Raw genomic sequence first — 14097 nt, forward strand, 5'->3', positions numbered from 1 at the left:
CTGATCATACAAAGAAGGGTCTCGGATGCTTTGTGCACAGTGGTTCTCAAAGTTGGTCTGTACCAGCAACATTAGCCTCCACCTGGGAAATCATCAGTAATGCACATTCTTAGATCCCACCCAGACAAACTGAATCCGAATTCAGGGTGGGGCCCAGGGATGTGTCCAGCCTCCCGGGGCATTCTGACGCTGGCTCCTGTGGAGACCCACTACTGCGCCTAAGAACTGAGGGAGAACAGAGCCCTCTGGAGGCCCTGTGGTCACAGCAGCCATGGAAAAGGATCCCTCTCCAGGGGAAAGGGGGACAAAGTCAGGGTTTCCAAGCCCATCTGTCCCTTCCCGCACAGAGACTTCTACCATGGTCAGTTTTGGAGGCTCTGGATTGATTTGATTAATGGATATTGCTCTTCTCTTCATAGAAGTCCAAGCTCTCAAGAATTTTAATTTGAGTATTTACTGTTCCATGTACTTTTCCAGTTCTGGCGTTCCTATCACTCCTTTACCTTCGGTGCTTGTGCTTAAACAGCCCTCTCAGCTGGTCTGCGGTGCCTCTGCCACGGGTCCCTTTCCGTTCTCAGCTTTTCCCTCTCTTCCTCACGCAGAAAAGTGTTGTTTCCTTTCCTCTGTGCTCGCGTAGCTTTTGCTACAGCAACACCTCTCACTGTGTGTCAGTTAGCAACTGAGTCCCCTCTCTAGACTGGAGGGCAGGGAAGACATTCTGATCCTTTTTATCCGCCAGCATTTAGCACAGTGCCTAGTTAACAACAGGTGATTGGAAAATGGTTTCCAAGTGAATAAATGGATGAATGTAACCCATAGTCTAGTTATGTAGAACTAGTTTCTGTTCCTAGAATGTCCCACCTGTCTTCCTCCATGCAGTCCCTTTCAATGTGAAATGCCCTCCCTTGTGCATCTGTGGCCTCTCCGGGTCTTACTTATTCCTGTTATTTTGACTGTTCAATAAACACGTTGGGAGTGAACTGTAGAGTATAGACTATGCACTTGATCAGGCGGGGCCACCAGTGGGCAAGTTTGCTAAGTCACACTGTTCCCAAAGGGCATACATGGTAAAAATAGCACAAATAGCAATAATAACATTAATCTATAATATTAATGGGTTACATTGATTGAGTTCTTAGCATGTGCTAAGCCTTGTGCTAAGCCTTTTACATACATTATTTAATTCTTAAATTAGCCGATGAGAAAAGTGTCGGTATCTGTAAAATAATAGAGGCATTAGAGGGGTTAAATAATTTGCCCAAGATCATATAGCTAGAAGTGTCAAAGTAAAGATTAAAATCCAGATCTGGCTGACTCCAAAGTCAACTTGAAGCTAAATTGATCACTGACAAAATATATAAGTAGTAGAGACTTTGGTAGGGCAGAATTGTGAATCTAAACATAGTAGCAAAAAACCTGAACTCATATGCCACTCCATGAGCAAACTGATATTTATTGAGCCCCTCATATGGGGCAGGTAACTTTCTAGGAGCAAGAGGATATAGGGGGTGAATAAGACAGACAAGATCCCTGCTCTCAGGGAAGTTACTTTCGTTCTTTTTTCCTTCTTCTTTAAAAAAATGTTTATTTGTTTATTTTGAGAGAGAGAGAGAATCCCAAGTAGGCTCCGGGCTATCAGCACAGAGCCCGATGCAGGGCTTGAACTCAGGAACCGTGAGATCATGACCTGAGTTGAAATCAAGAGTCGGATGCTTAACCCAGGCACCCCATCAAGGAAATTATTTTCTAGTAGGACAGTCTCTTTGAGGAGATAACATGTGAGCAAGCCATGGGTAAGTAGAAGCCATGGGAAGCTTGGGGAAGAGTCTGTTTCAGGTAAAAAGAAGGAAGGGAAAAGGCCCCGAGGCTAGGAAAACTGGTGGAGGGACCAGCAGCCACAAACCACAAGTAGAATTGACTCTGGATCAAGCTTCTGGCTCACAGGTACTGTAAGAGTGGGAGCCAAACCCAGATTGTGAGTGGCCCAGAAGTTGAAGGTAAGCACAGTGAGTTTTACGCCATCTAGGAGACTGGGTTCTACATTCTGCTGGATATTTCCTACTTTGTTGCCTTTTTAGAGTACTTTTGCAACAACCGAGCTACTTTCTCTCTGATGCTCCATTTACAGTGGCAAGATCCAATTCCCACAGTCTGTAGGGATAACATGGAGAGTCAGGAGGGAGTCCCAAGTGAGAGCGGATCTTTTGGTAAGGACACATAATTGAGAAACAGAGCTAGAGCAGACCCAAAGTCAATCTGCTTTTTATGATCACAATGCCCTAACAGTTGCATACAAGGTCCTGTTTTGCTGGGACAGACCATTCCCCACAGCAGCCCCGCTGGCATGTTGCCGCTTCGGCTCCAAATCCAGTTCACGAGGCCCTTTTGCTCCTTCTTCTTTGACTCCGTATTTGACATCTTCCACGTGGTGTCTCCTGGGTCTGGCTTCCCTCTCAGTGATGGTTGCCTTCTTATGGGTGCTGTGACGCTCTCTCTCCTTTGTCTGGGGGCTCACAGCCCTCCTCTTCACAAAAGGACTTCCCCACACCGTGCCACATGGTGTGGTCTAAAGTGATACTTCCTTCAGAATGTCCCTAAGAAAGAAGGACTCTGGGATGTGTGGAGCTCCTCTGCTCTCTTGGCCATGGCCAGTCACTGCAGTACCTCCCCCAGGACACCTGCATCCCTACACCTTTGTGGAGCATGTCGATATGTATTCATGCAGAAATATTTAAGGAGCATCTCTCTTAGGCCAGGTGCTGTCTGTAGACGCTGGGTGGGGAGAGCTGTCAACCAAACAGACATGGCCCCTGCTGTCAGAGAAAACTGTTAAGTGAATAAAGCAAGATAATTTCAGATGATGATAAGTACCATGAGGAAAATAACAGAGAGTGATGTGGTAGCAATTGGGGGCAGGGAACCCAGACTAGGCCGGCCGTGTGAGCCTCCAAGAGGGATATTTGACAGACGCACACAACAGAGTACACAGTCTGGGAAGGTCTGGAGGAAGAATGTTACAAGCAGGGGAAAACAGGGCAAAGTTGCAGAGCTACGAGTAAACGTGGTGTTTCACGAATAGAAAGAGGCCAGTGTACATGGAGCAGAGGGAGGGGAAGGGAGGTGTGGGGGTGAGATCTGAAGGCAAAGCCCATGCTAAGGAGTTTAAATTTTGTTCTAAAGACAAAGGGGAGCCACTAAGCAGGTGAGTGACCCCATATTATTTACATATACACAAATTATATTATATTACTTATCTCATTTAATCGTCTCAAGAGATCTCCAGGTAATTGGTACTTGAAAACAAAGAAGGAAAAACACTAAAAAGTTATAGGTTGGATCCAGAGGTCACTGACCAAAACACTACGCAGAGCCTGAAACCTGAATCTTCAAACTCCCAAGTCCAGCGTCATGTTCCAGCCGCAGCTGAGCACAAAGTAGAAACAATGGCCAGGATGAGAATAGGGGTGTGATGTGGTGTTTCTTTGTGCACATTCTGGGTACATGACAGAGGAATTGGGAATGAATGTCATAGAGGGATGTATATCTTTCTTTCTTTAAAAAAAAATGTTTAATTCCAGAAGAGTTAACACACAGCGTTATATTAGTTTCAGGTATACAACATAGCGATTCAACAATTCTGTATATTACTCAATGCTCATCAGGATAAATGTGCTCTTTAACCCCCATCACCTATTCACCCATCCCCCCACCCACCTCCCCTCTGAGAAGCACCAGTTTGTCCTCTGTATTTAAGCGTCTGGTTTTTTGTTTCCCTTTTCTTTCCCTTTCTTTCTTTTTTTTTTTTTTGTTTTTTTTAAAATTTTTTTAATGTTTATTTATTTTTGAGGGAGACAGACAGAGACAGAGCACAAGCGGGAAAGGAGCAGAGAGAGAGGGAGACACAGAATCCGAAGCAGGCTCCAGGCTCTGAGCTGTCAGCACAGAGCCCGACGCGGGGCTTGAACTCCCAGATTGTGAGATCATGACCTGAGCCGAAGTCGGACGCTTAACCGACTGAGCCACCCAGGCGCCCCACTTTATTTTGTTTTTAAATTCCACATATGAGTGAAATCATATGGTATTTGTTTTCCTTTGATTTATTTCACCTAGCATTATACCAGATCCAACCATGTTGTTGCAAATGGTATGATTCCATTCTTTATTATGACTAATATTCCATTGTGTGTGTGTGTGTGTGTGTGTGTGTGTGTGTGTGTGTATCACATCTTCTTTATCCATTCATCGATTGATGGGCACTTTGGTTATTGTAAATAATGTTGCAATAAACTTAGGTGTGCATACATCTTTTCAAATTAGTGTTTCATTTGTTTTTTTTAAGTTAATTAATTTTTATTTTTAAAATTTTCTAAATGTAATTAATTGTCAAATTGGTTTCCATACAACACCCAGTGCTCATCCCAACAGGTGCCCTCCTCAATGCCCATCAACCACTTCCCCCTCCCCCCCCAACCCCCATCAACCCTCACTTTATTCTTAGTATTTAAGAGTCTCTTATGGGTTGCCTCCTTCCCTCTCTGTAACTTTTTTCTTTCCCCCTTCTCCTCCCCCCGGTCTTCTGTTGAGTTTCTCAGGATCCACATATGAGTGTAAACATATGGTATCTGTCTTTCTCTACCTGACTTATTTTATTTAGCATAACACTTTCCAGTTCCATCCACGTTGCTACAAGTGGCCAGATTTCATTCTTTCTCATTGCCAAGTAGTATTCCATTGTGTATATAAACCACATCTTCTTTATCCATTCATCAGTTGATGGACATTTAGGCTCTTTCCATCATTTGGCTATTATTGAAAGTGCTGCTATAAACATTGGGGTACAAGTGCCCCTATGCATCAGCACTCCTGTATCCCTTGGGTAAATTCCTAGCAGTGCTATTGCTGGGTCATAGGGTAGATCTATTTTTAATTTTTTGAGGAACCTCCCCACTGTTTTCCAGAGTGGCTGCACCAGTTTGCATTCCCACCAACAGTGCAAGAGGGTTCCCGTTTTTCCACATCCTCGCCAGCATCTATAGTCTCCCAATCTGTTCATTTTAGCCACTCTGACTGGTGTGAGGTGATATCTCAGTGTGGTTTTGATTTCTGTTTCCCTGATGAGGAGAGACGTTGAGCATCTTTTCATGTGCCTGTTGGCCATCTGGATGTCTTCTTTAGAGAAGTGTCTATTCATGTCTTCTGCCCATTTCTTCACTGGATTATTTGTTTTTTTGGGTGTGGAGTTTGGTGAGTTCTTTATAGATTTTGGATACTAACCCTTTATCTGATATGTCATTTGGAAATATCTTTTCCCATTCCATCGGTTGCCTTTTAGTTTTGTTGATTGTTTCCTTTGCAGTGCAGAAGCTTTTTATCTTGATGAGGTCCCAATAGTTCATTTTTGCTTTTAATTCCCTTGCCTTTGGAAATGTGTCAAGTAAGAAATTGCTGCAGCTGAGGTCAGAGAGGTTTTTTCCTGCTTTCTCTTCTAGGGTTTTGATGGGTTTTCAGTAATTTTGAGTTTATTTTTTGTGAATGGTGTAAGAAAGCGGTTTAGTTTCATTCTTCTGCATGTTGCTGTCTAGTTATCCCAGCACCATTTGTTAAAGAGACTGTCTTTTTCCATTGGATATTCTTTCCTGCTTTGTCAAAGATGAGTTGGCCATACATTTGTGGGCCCAATTCTGGAGTCTTTATTCTATTCCATTGGTTTATGTGTCTGTTTTTGTGCCAATACCATGCTGTCTTGATGATTACAGCTTTGTAGTAGAGGCTAAAGTCCGGGATTGTGATGCCTCCCACTTTGGTCTTCTTCTTCAAAATTACTTTGGCTATTCGGGGCCTTTTGTGGTTCCATATGAATTTTAGGATTGCTTGTTCTAGTTTTGAGAAGAATGCTGGTGCAATTTTGATTGGGATTGCATTGAATGTGTAGATAGCTTTGGGTAGTATTGACATTTTAACAATATTTATTCTTCCAATCCATGAGTATGGAATGTTTTTCCATTTCTTTGTATCTTCTTCCATTTCCTTCATAAGGTTTCTATAGTTTTCAGCATACAGATCTTTTACATCTTTGGTTAGGTTTATTCCTAGGTATTTTATGATTCTTGGTGAGATTGTGAATGAAATGAGTTTCTTTGTCTTTCTGTTGCTTCATTATTAGTGTATAAGAATGCAACTGATTCCTGTACATTCATTTTGCATCCTGTGACTTTGCTGAATTCATGTGTCAGTTCTAGCAGATTTTGGTGGAGTCTTTCGGGTTTTCCATGTATAATATCATGTCATCTGCAAAAAGTGAAAGCTTGACTTCATCTTTGCCGATTTTGATGCCTTTGATTTCCTTTTGTTGTCTGATTGCTGATGCTAGAACTTCCAACACTATATTAAACAATAGCGGTGAGAGTGGACATCCCTGTCGTGTTCCTGATCTCAGGGGGAAAGCTCTCAGTTTTTCCCCATTGAAGATGATATTAGCTGTGGGCTTTTCATAAATGGCTTTTATGATGTTTAAGTATGTTCCTTTCTATCCCGACATTCTTGAGGGTTTTTATTAAGAAAGGATGCTGAATTTTGTCAGATGGGAATTTTGGGAGTGTGTGGGTGCTTAGGAATTTGTCCATTTCTTTGAGGTTGACCAGTTTGTTGGCATATAATTTTTCAAAGTATTCCCTGATAATTGCTTGTGTTTCTGAGGGATTGGCTGTAATAATTCCATTTGCATTCATGATTTTGTCTATTTGGCTCCTCTCCCTTTTCTTTTTGAGAAGCCTGGCTAGAGGTTTATCAATTTGGTTTATTTTTTTCAAAATACCCAGTAGTGGGATTACTGGATCATATGGTAATTCTATTTTTAATTTTTTGAGGAGGAATGTATTTCTTTTTTTTTTTAAGTGTATTTATTTTTTTTAGTAAACTCTATACCCAACGTGTGATTCGAACCCGTGAGTCACACACTCTTCTGACTGAGCCAGCCAGGCATACCTGGGAATGTTTCTTTTTCTTTTTTAAATAGATTTTTCTTTTATTTTTTTAGGTTTATTATTATTATTATTATTATTATTATTATTATTTTGAGAGAGAAAGATAGAGCATGAGAAGTTGAAGGGCAGAGAGAAAGGGAGAGAGAATCCCAAGCAGGTTCTGCACCTTCAGTGCAGAGCCCGATGCAGGGCTCAAACTCACAAACCATGAAATCATGACCTCAGCTGAAATCAAGAGTTGGACGCCCGACTGACTGAGCCACCCAGGCACCCCGGGAATGTGTTTTTCTTAGTGGGCTAGTATATGAAGCAGAAGTGCACCTTGCTTTGGAAGAGGTTAACAATTTCTGGGAGATAGAGGAACTAGTTCCAGAGAGGCTGACCTCAGGATTTTCAGAGTTCCATAGAATTAAAGAGTAATAGTGACATTGCAGTAGCTCAATTTTATGGAACACTTACTAGGTGCCAGGCACTGCTCTAAATGCTTACACACACACACACACACACACACACACACACACACACCAATTACAGGCAGGGGAAAGGGCAGGAACAAAGTTCCTGAGATACTAATAAGCCTGGCATGTTTGATGAATAGGAAGAGGTCAGTGTACTAAGAGCAGTAATGTTTTTTCTCTTCACAGCAAGCCAGCGAAGAAGGTATCGTCATTATCCGAATGTTGCAGATGACGAAACTGAGGCATGGAGAAGTTAATAATTTGCCCAAGATCACTCAACAAGTAAGTGGCAAGAACTCAAGAGCCCACACTTTTTAACCATGACACGCTGCTATTTATTGAGTGGACAATATGTATGGAAACTCTACACAAATTATTTATGACATGTCCCTGAAAGATGGCCATTATTAGCCTCCTCCTTTGATAGATAAGAGAAGTGCGGAGACTCTGAGTAATTTCCCCGATGTTGTTCAGTGAGCTGGGACTCAAATCCAGATGTGCCTGATGCCTAAATCCATGCTTTTTGCTTTACGTTCTACTACCTCTTAGTATCCCCAAGGAGGAGCCCTCTCAGACTGGACTGAGTAGCTGCTCTTTCCAATCCGAAGAAGTGCGGTGCTCAGAACTGAGCGTTTCAGGTGTTCTTGTTATTAATCCACTGAGACGCTTGGATTGAAAGAAAGTAGCTCTGGAGTCTTGCTGAGAGGGGAGTTGGGTCATAAGGCCTAAGGGGCAGGACCCTCCCAGAAGTGATGACTGAGAATGTGATTTTAAAGCCCAAAGCCACAACTTCTCCTACAAGGCAGAGGTAGATAAAGTAACAACCACCAGGGAACTAGACAGGTGCATGAAATGACTTCGAGGGAAGCTCATTCTGTGTGCATTGCACCAGACCTGCTAGTCAGTCTTCTTTTTTTCATGTTTCCTCAATGATCTGACCATTCGATACTCATTATCTTTCATATCTCCCAAGAGGAGACTTATGGGGACTTTGGTTTTTGGCCAAGAGAAGTCCAGGGTCATGCACGTACACAAGTTCTTCAGGTCTTATTTCTCTGAATACTTTTACATATTCCTCACTAATCTTAAATATCTCTTATGATTATTTCCTAACAGTCAAATTCTTCCAAATGTATTACCAAATGTAATTGTGCATATGTATGTGTTTGTGTGTGTTTGATGTTGAAGGGACTATTTATAATGACTATTATGTTCTCACGTTGGAGTTTTATAGCATTTAATCACCATGAAATTTGTACAAGGAACAACCTTTTGAAATCTAAAGGTCAGTGCCAAGATAATTAACATTTTAGACAATAAGTTTACGGCATAATAGACCTACTGAAATCTTAGTCAAATTGGTTATCTATATTTAATCTTGTTAAGAATTCCTTTAAAGTTTCCACTGCTTATTTTCCTAGGGCTTTCCAGTCTTATGAAAAGAACTGAAATAGAGCTTTAAAACAATCTATTTCAATGAATCCATGTAGTAAATAGGTAGTGTTGCCATGAGTCAGTTATAACAAAACCCAAAACTGTATGAACATTATCAGCCTGTGATTATGAGGGTCTTTTCTATTAAAGAAAGGATTTATGTCCACAGGGCTCAGAATTCATGAGGTTATACTATTTCTATAGATTATTACTTTAATTAACATCCAAGGGTAACCCTGCCAAGTGCAGCCTGGAAGTGAGGGAAGTTAATGGCTTCAGGAACAGCCCTCAACCAATGGGAATAAATGTTCCAGGCCTCCATCCTTCAGATGGACAACTCTACTTTTCAGGAGGTACCAGGGGTCAAGTTAGGAGTGACCTTGACAACGCACTCTTAATATTGGCTTTTCTTCCTTCCCTGATTCACTTTCCCCCACTCCTGTTTCCCAGAATCATCTCACAAATAAACAACCTGCCCTCAGTCCAAGTGCTAGTGTCAAGTTCTGCTTTAGGGAAAATCTGAATGAAGACATTTGGTACCAGATCTGGCTCTAGAAAGCAGACCATTGTAATGGGCCTCTTGAAATGTCTTACCTACTGATGTCATGGCTAGTGGTAAGTGGGGTGGTGTTAATCCTTTGCAATGCTATAGCGTCACAATTGCTAAGGCTCTTGGTGTATGCATTGGGATGAGGTATAAATGAAAGGGAAAGCACTGAGTTGTTCAGAGGCCCAGAACTTGAGTGGTATGGGGCAGTGGTAATTCTAGAGATGGTGGAGTTGGCTGGATGTCTGCCTTGGAATCCCTGAAGGAAAAGAAGAGATGCAAGTCAGCCAACTATTAACTCAAGGGAAGCTGTAAATGCCAGAAGGCTTGCTTGGCAGCATATGTGGAGATCTTGTTTCTTGTAACTATAGGGCAGCCTGTGCTAACAAGCAGGCTCTCAATTTAATAATAAGGTGGCAGGTCTGCAAAGAATACTAGAATGCACAGCTTCCACCAGTCTCCCATGCTAAGGTCAGGGTTCCAGGGTAAATAAATTTGCAAGGATGTGTCTGAGAACCTTGGAGCCCTCCCCGTATTCCTCTGAACCCACCTAGCTGGCAGAAGCAGTGGTCCTCCTTGCTAGAGGAGAGAGAACAGCCTCCCTTCCCTGGAGACCATGCAAAGCCTTATCTAAGATGGCTGTGTTGCAAGATGATGTTTATTCTCAAGATCTGACACTCTCTGACACTCTCATCCCCACCTTCCAGCTCATTGCTTCCAGACCAATAACTAGGGTCAAGTCTCAGCATAACCCAAGAGGGGAGGTTTAATACCTGCTGTGATAGAAATAGATGTTCACCAAAATAATCTCAGGGCATGGCTAGTCTGTACTGTGTAGAACCAAGGAAGCATGTGCAGGAATGGATTTTGACTGTGTTGAGGTGGATGAGGAGGTGGAGGAACAGAATATAGAGCTCGTTAGGGACAGTGAAATGATTCTGGAACACTCTCCCATGACTCAGGATGAAATGTCCTGGCAAAGAAACACGCAGCTGGTTCCAATATCCTTCTGGGTGGCTGCGTGAAGCTTAAACATGATGTAGAAGCATATGGAGGACGGGGTCCCTATGCTCAGAGAGGTGGGCATGCTAGAATAGATTTATTAGATAAGATTGGGGAAGCTGCCTGCTGACTAGATTCTCAAAGAGGGCTCGGAAGGTACCCCTTTTATAAAGGAGATGAGGAATGCACTAGCAAGAGGCACCAGAATCACTGAAAGTGTCAGTCGTGGCTGCCTTTGTAGGCTGGGACTGACGGTAGTAGGTGCCGTTGCAGAAATGATCCTCCTGGTGTCGATGGGAGCAGTAAGATTTCAGAATAACAGAGACCAGTGGCAGCATGTAAGCATCAGGCGCAAGGGAGACATAGATATTATAATGACCAGCAAGAGGAGTGTCAGGCAGAGCGCCTTGACCTGCAAGGATCTGCAGTGATGGTTAATAGACTATGGTGTTCTCGAGGCTGAGACAAATGGGTCACCAACTGGCGAATGCTTGATTACTATAACCAGAAAGAAAATAAGACTTGATGAGCCAAAGAGTGATGTCAGTTTCCACTATAAATGATTTCTCTTCCGGTTTTCATATTTCAGTAGTTCTGACACACAAAGCCTTCTGAAAGGGGGGGTGGGTCCCTGAAGGTAGGCTTCTGCCACCCTCCAGCAAGTAAATACAGTACATATTCCTGTAGTTCTTCCCCCCAGTAGAAGTCCACACTGGGGAAGTTTCCTATGAGCCCTGTCCATATAGGCGTAGGGTCTGAGCTCAAAATGTTAAAGGCTCCCCATTATATTCCTATTCAATTCAGTTGCATAACCTTTGCAAAAACCAGATGGATGGTTGCAATAAAGGTCGGCTATATCAACTTAAACAAAGGTAGCCCCAATGATAGCTGCTGTAATATATGTGGCATCTATTTGTTACAGATCTGCTGCTCCATATATGGCTATTGGAGTATGCCATAAGTGGCTGCTCCCCATATGGGGAATGCAGTTTCTTTTTTCCCCCCAATTCTGTCAGTAACAGATGTCCAAGGTGTTCACAACATAGAGCAGACAGTGATGTACTCACTGGCTTGGACTAAGGTTATATTAACTCTCCTGATAGCTGACACAAAATAATCTCCATGGACCTTGACCCTCTTGATATTTTGCAACATAACATGTTGATCCATTATAGCATTGATATAATATTAATTTGACCTGGTGAACAGAAAGTAGCATATACTGTATATGCTTTAGTTAGAGTTATGTTCTCCAAAGGATGAAAGATAAAATGAAAAATATTCAGAGGGCTGCCATATTGGGACAGTTATTAGAGGTCCAATTGCCTGGGGTTTGCTGGGATATCTTCTTTCAGTAGAAAACCAAATTCTAGCACATTGTGCCCTCAGCCACTAAGAGGGAGGCTTAATGCTTATTGGGTCTCTTTGGATTTGGGACATAACCAGTTTTGAGTGGAGAGCAGAACAAGGGAGGACTTTACCGTAGGCTAAGGTTATACAGCAATCTGCCCCAAACTTGTGCTAAATGATCCAGCAGATCCAGTCATGCTAGGATGTATCTGTGCTAGATGTATGTATGTGTATATCTAGTGTTTAGTCTCTGACCTCCTCCACTAGGAGAATTGCAGCACAGATCTACAGGGTTCTGGACATAATCATGCCTTCTGTAGCAGAGAACCACTCACCATAGGAAAAGAGGTTCTGTAAAGACTGAGTAACTGATCATAGTGATGAGAATAGTGTTGCTCACCATGGGCTGGACATCATCATGACCACTGAGTCACAGGAGCTGCCACAATCCATCGTATAATGAAATGGTTCATAAAGGTCACGTCCAAGCAGGTCTAGAGAGTGTCACCTTTGTGACACTAGTGCCTTTTCCTCAATTCATGCACATGATCTCACAGTAGCTTCTAGATGATCCAGTGGTAGGAGAGGAAAATTCTTGTGTCTGGTTCATCAGTGTATTGGAGGAGGAAGAAGATGGACAGTTGTCACACTATAGTCATTCAATATTGACTTTCAAGGACAGGCTGAAGGGAATTCTCCCAGTGGACAGAGATACAACTGGTGCACTTGGTTGTTTGCTTTGTAGGGGAGAAGTGGGCAGTGATATGGATACACATAGGTTTCCAGGCAGGGACAGATGGCTTGGTTAGTTAGTCAGGGACATGAAACTAGCAAGATTGGAAGGTTGGAGACATGAAGGTGGACCTATAGGAGTGGGCACAAGGGCATCTGCTCCAGGGGCATGCTCAATAACCAGGTGGACAGGATGACCTACTCAGTGAATAGCAGCCAATATCTCTCCCTGGCCACCCATTGCTTGAGCAAGGAGTTGGCCATACCGGTAGGAATGGAGGCTCTGCCTTTTCCCAAAAGAATGGTCTGCCTCTCACAAGGCAACCTGTTGGCCACTGGCTACTGCCAATGCTGAATTTCCAGCATGTTAGCGTCAGAGAAGGAAATCACACCCTCAGTAGGGTATGCTGTCTGAAGGACATCAGCCAGCTGCTTGGTGGCAGGTTGATTACATTAGGCCTTTTCCACTTTGGAGGTGACACTTCAGACCGTATTCTGCCAGTCTATAGCTGGGTCTTGATTCTATTTAAGGAGAAATATAATTCTTTTGAGAGTAGAATCATAAAAAGGATCCATAAAATTCTTTGAGGTATTTCTGGTTTCAGCATAATTACTAACAAACCATTTGGCCTCATTCCCTCCAGTTCTTCCTTTAGTGGACATGAGGTGGGACAGTGGCCCATTACCATTTTTCATGAGAGAGCCTTTATTTAAAAAAAAAAAAAAGGTTGTAAATGGCTTCTCCATGAGTTAAAAAGTCCTAGTCCCAACTTCTCAGGTTTTTCTGCATATCTAACCCCCCTCTAAATTTCTAGCATCGCTTTCTTACCAGAAGCACATGAGTGTTTGCCTAGTCTTAACAAAAAAGATTCTGACATTTGGAACCATCTTTATAGAAACATTAATTAAAGCAGTGACGGGGCACTTTCTCCCTGCTAGTCGCTAGGCTAGGTGTTTTTAATAAGGTATTTCATTTACTTTCCAGAATAACTGTACCGGGTAAATGTTATAATCACATTGTCGATGAGGACACCAAGGATCAGAGAAGTTAGATAACTTGCCCACAGCTGGCCAGTTGGGCAGCTAGGATGGAATCCACCTGTGGTCTTCAGCAATGTGTAGAAGATTCTCACTTGTTTTTTGAACTTCACAGTTACATAACCCACTGGACCGATTGATTCGTTATGCTCCAAGCATTACCTTTCCTCTTCTCTTTTTCATCCCCAAGTATTTATTGGACATCACATCACCTACACAGGCACTGTTCCAGGTTTTGGCGCATTTACTAGCCACAAATATCACATGTGTTTTGGTAACGCAAGGCTCTTGCCTCTGCATTCGTTGGTGCAGGACACTGGAAACTAGAGATTACAGCTAGGGCATTTTGGCTTGATGGATGAGGAGAAAGGAGTGCAGGAGGCTGGTTGGCTGGACTAGCAGGGCGCGGTTATACCACTGCTGGCCACCAGATGGCAGAGGCGTCCAGGGCAGCGCAGCCGCAGGGAGGCTCTGGTGCGCTGAGGCCCGGCTCCAGGCTTGAGAGCCAAGGGCCGAAGGGTTTGTTAACACTGTTTTCACCAGGGACGTTCAG

At 42.9% G+C, this 14097-nt stretch overlaps 1 protein-coding gene across 1 annotated transcript in view; it reads left to right on the plus strand.

Moving 5' to 3' along the window:
* The window catches only part of CD4H9orf85 (chromosome D4 C9orf85 homolog), a 124950-nt gene that overhangs the window by 98212 nt on the left and 12641 nt on the right, over positions 1-14097 (plus strand). The window contains exon 3 of the transcript XR_007461057.1: positions 7628-7723. The gene's annotated coding sequence lies outside the window, so the exon portion shown is untranslated. The remainder of the gene's footprint in view (positions 1-7627; positions 7724-14097) is intronic.

This window comes from Panthera uncia, chromosome D4 (assembly GCF_023721935.1).
Source record: "Panthera uncia isolate 11264 chromosome D4, Puncia_PCG_1.0, whole genome shotgun sequence".
In the NCBI taxonomy this organism is placed as follows: domain Eukaryota; kingdom Metazoa; phylum Chordata; class Mammalia; order Carnivora; family Felidae; genus Panthera; species Panthera uncia.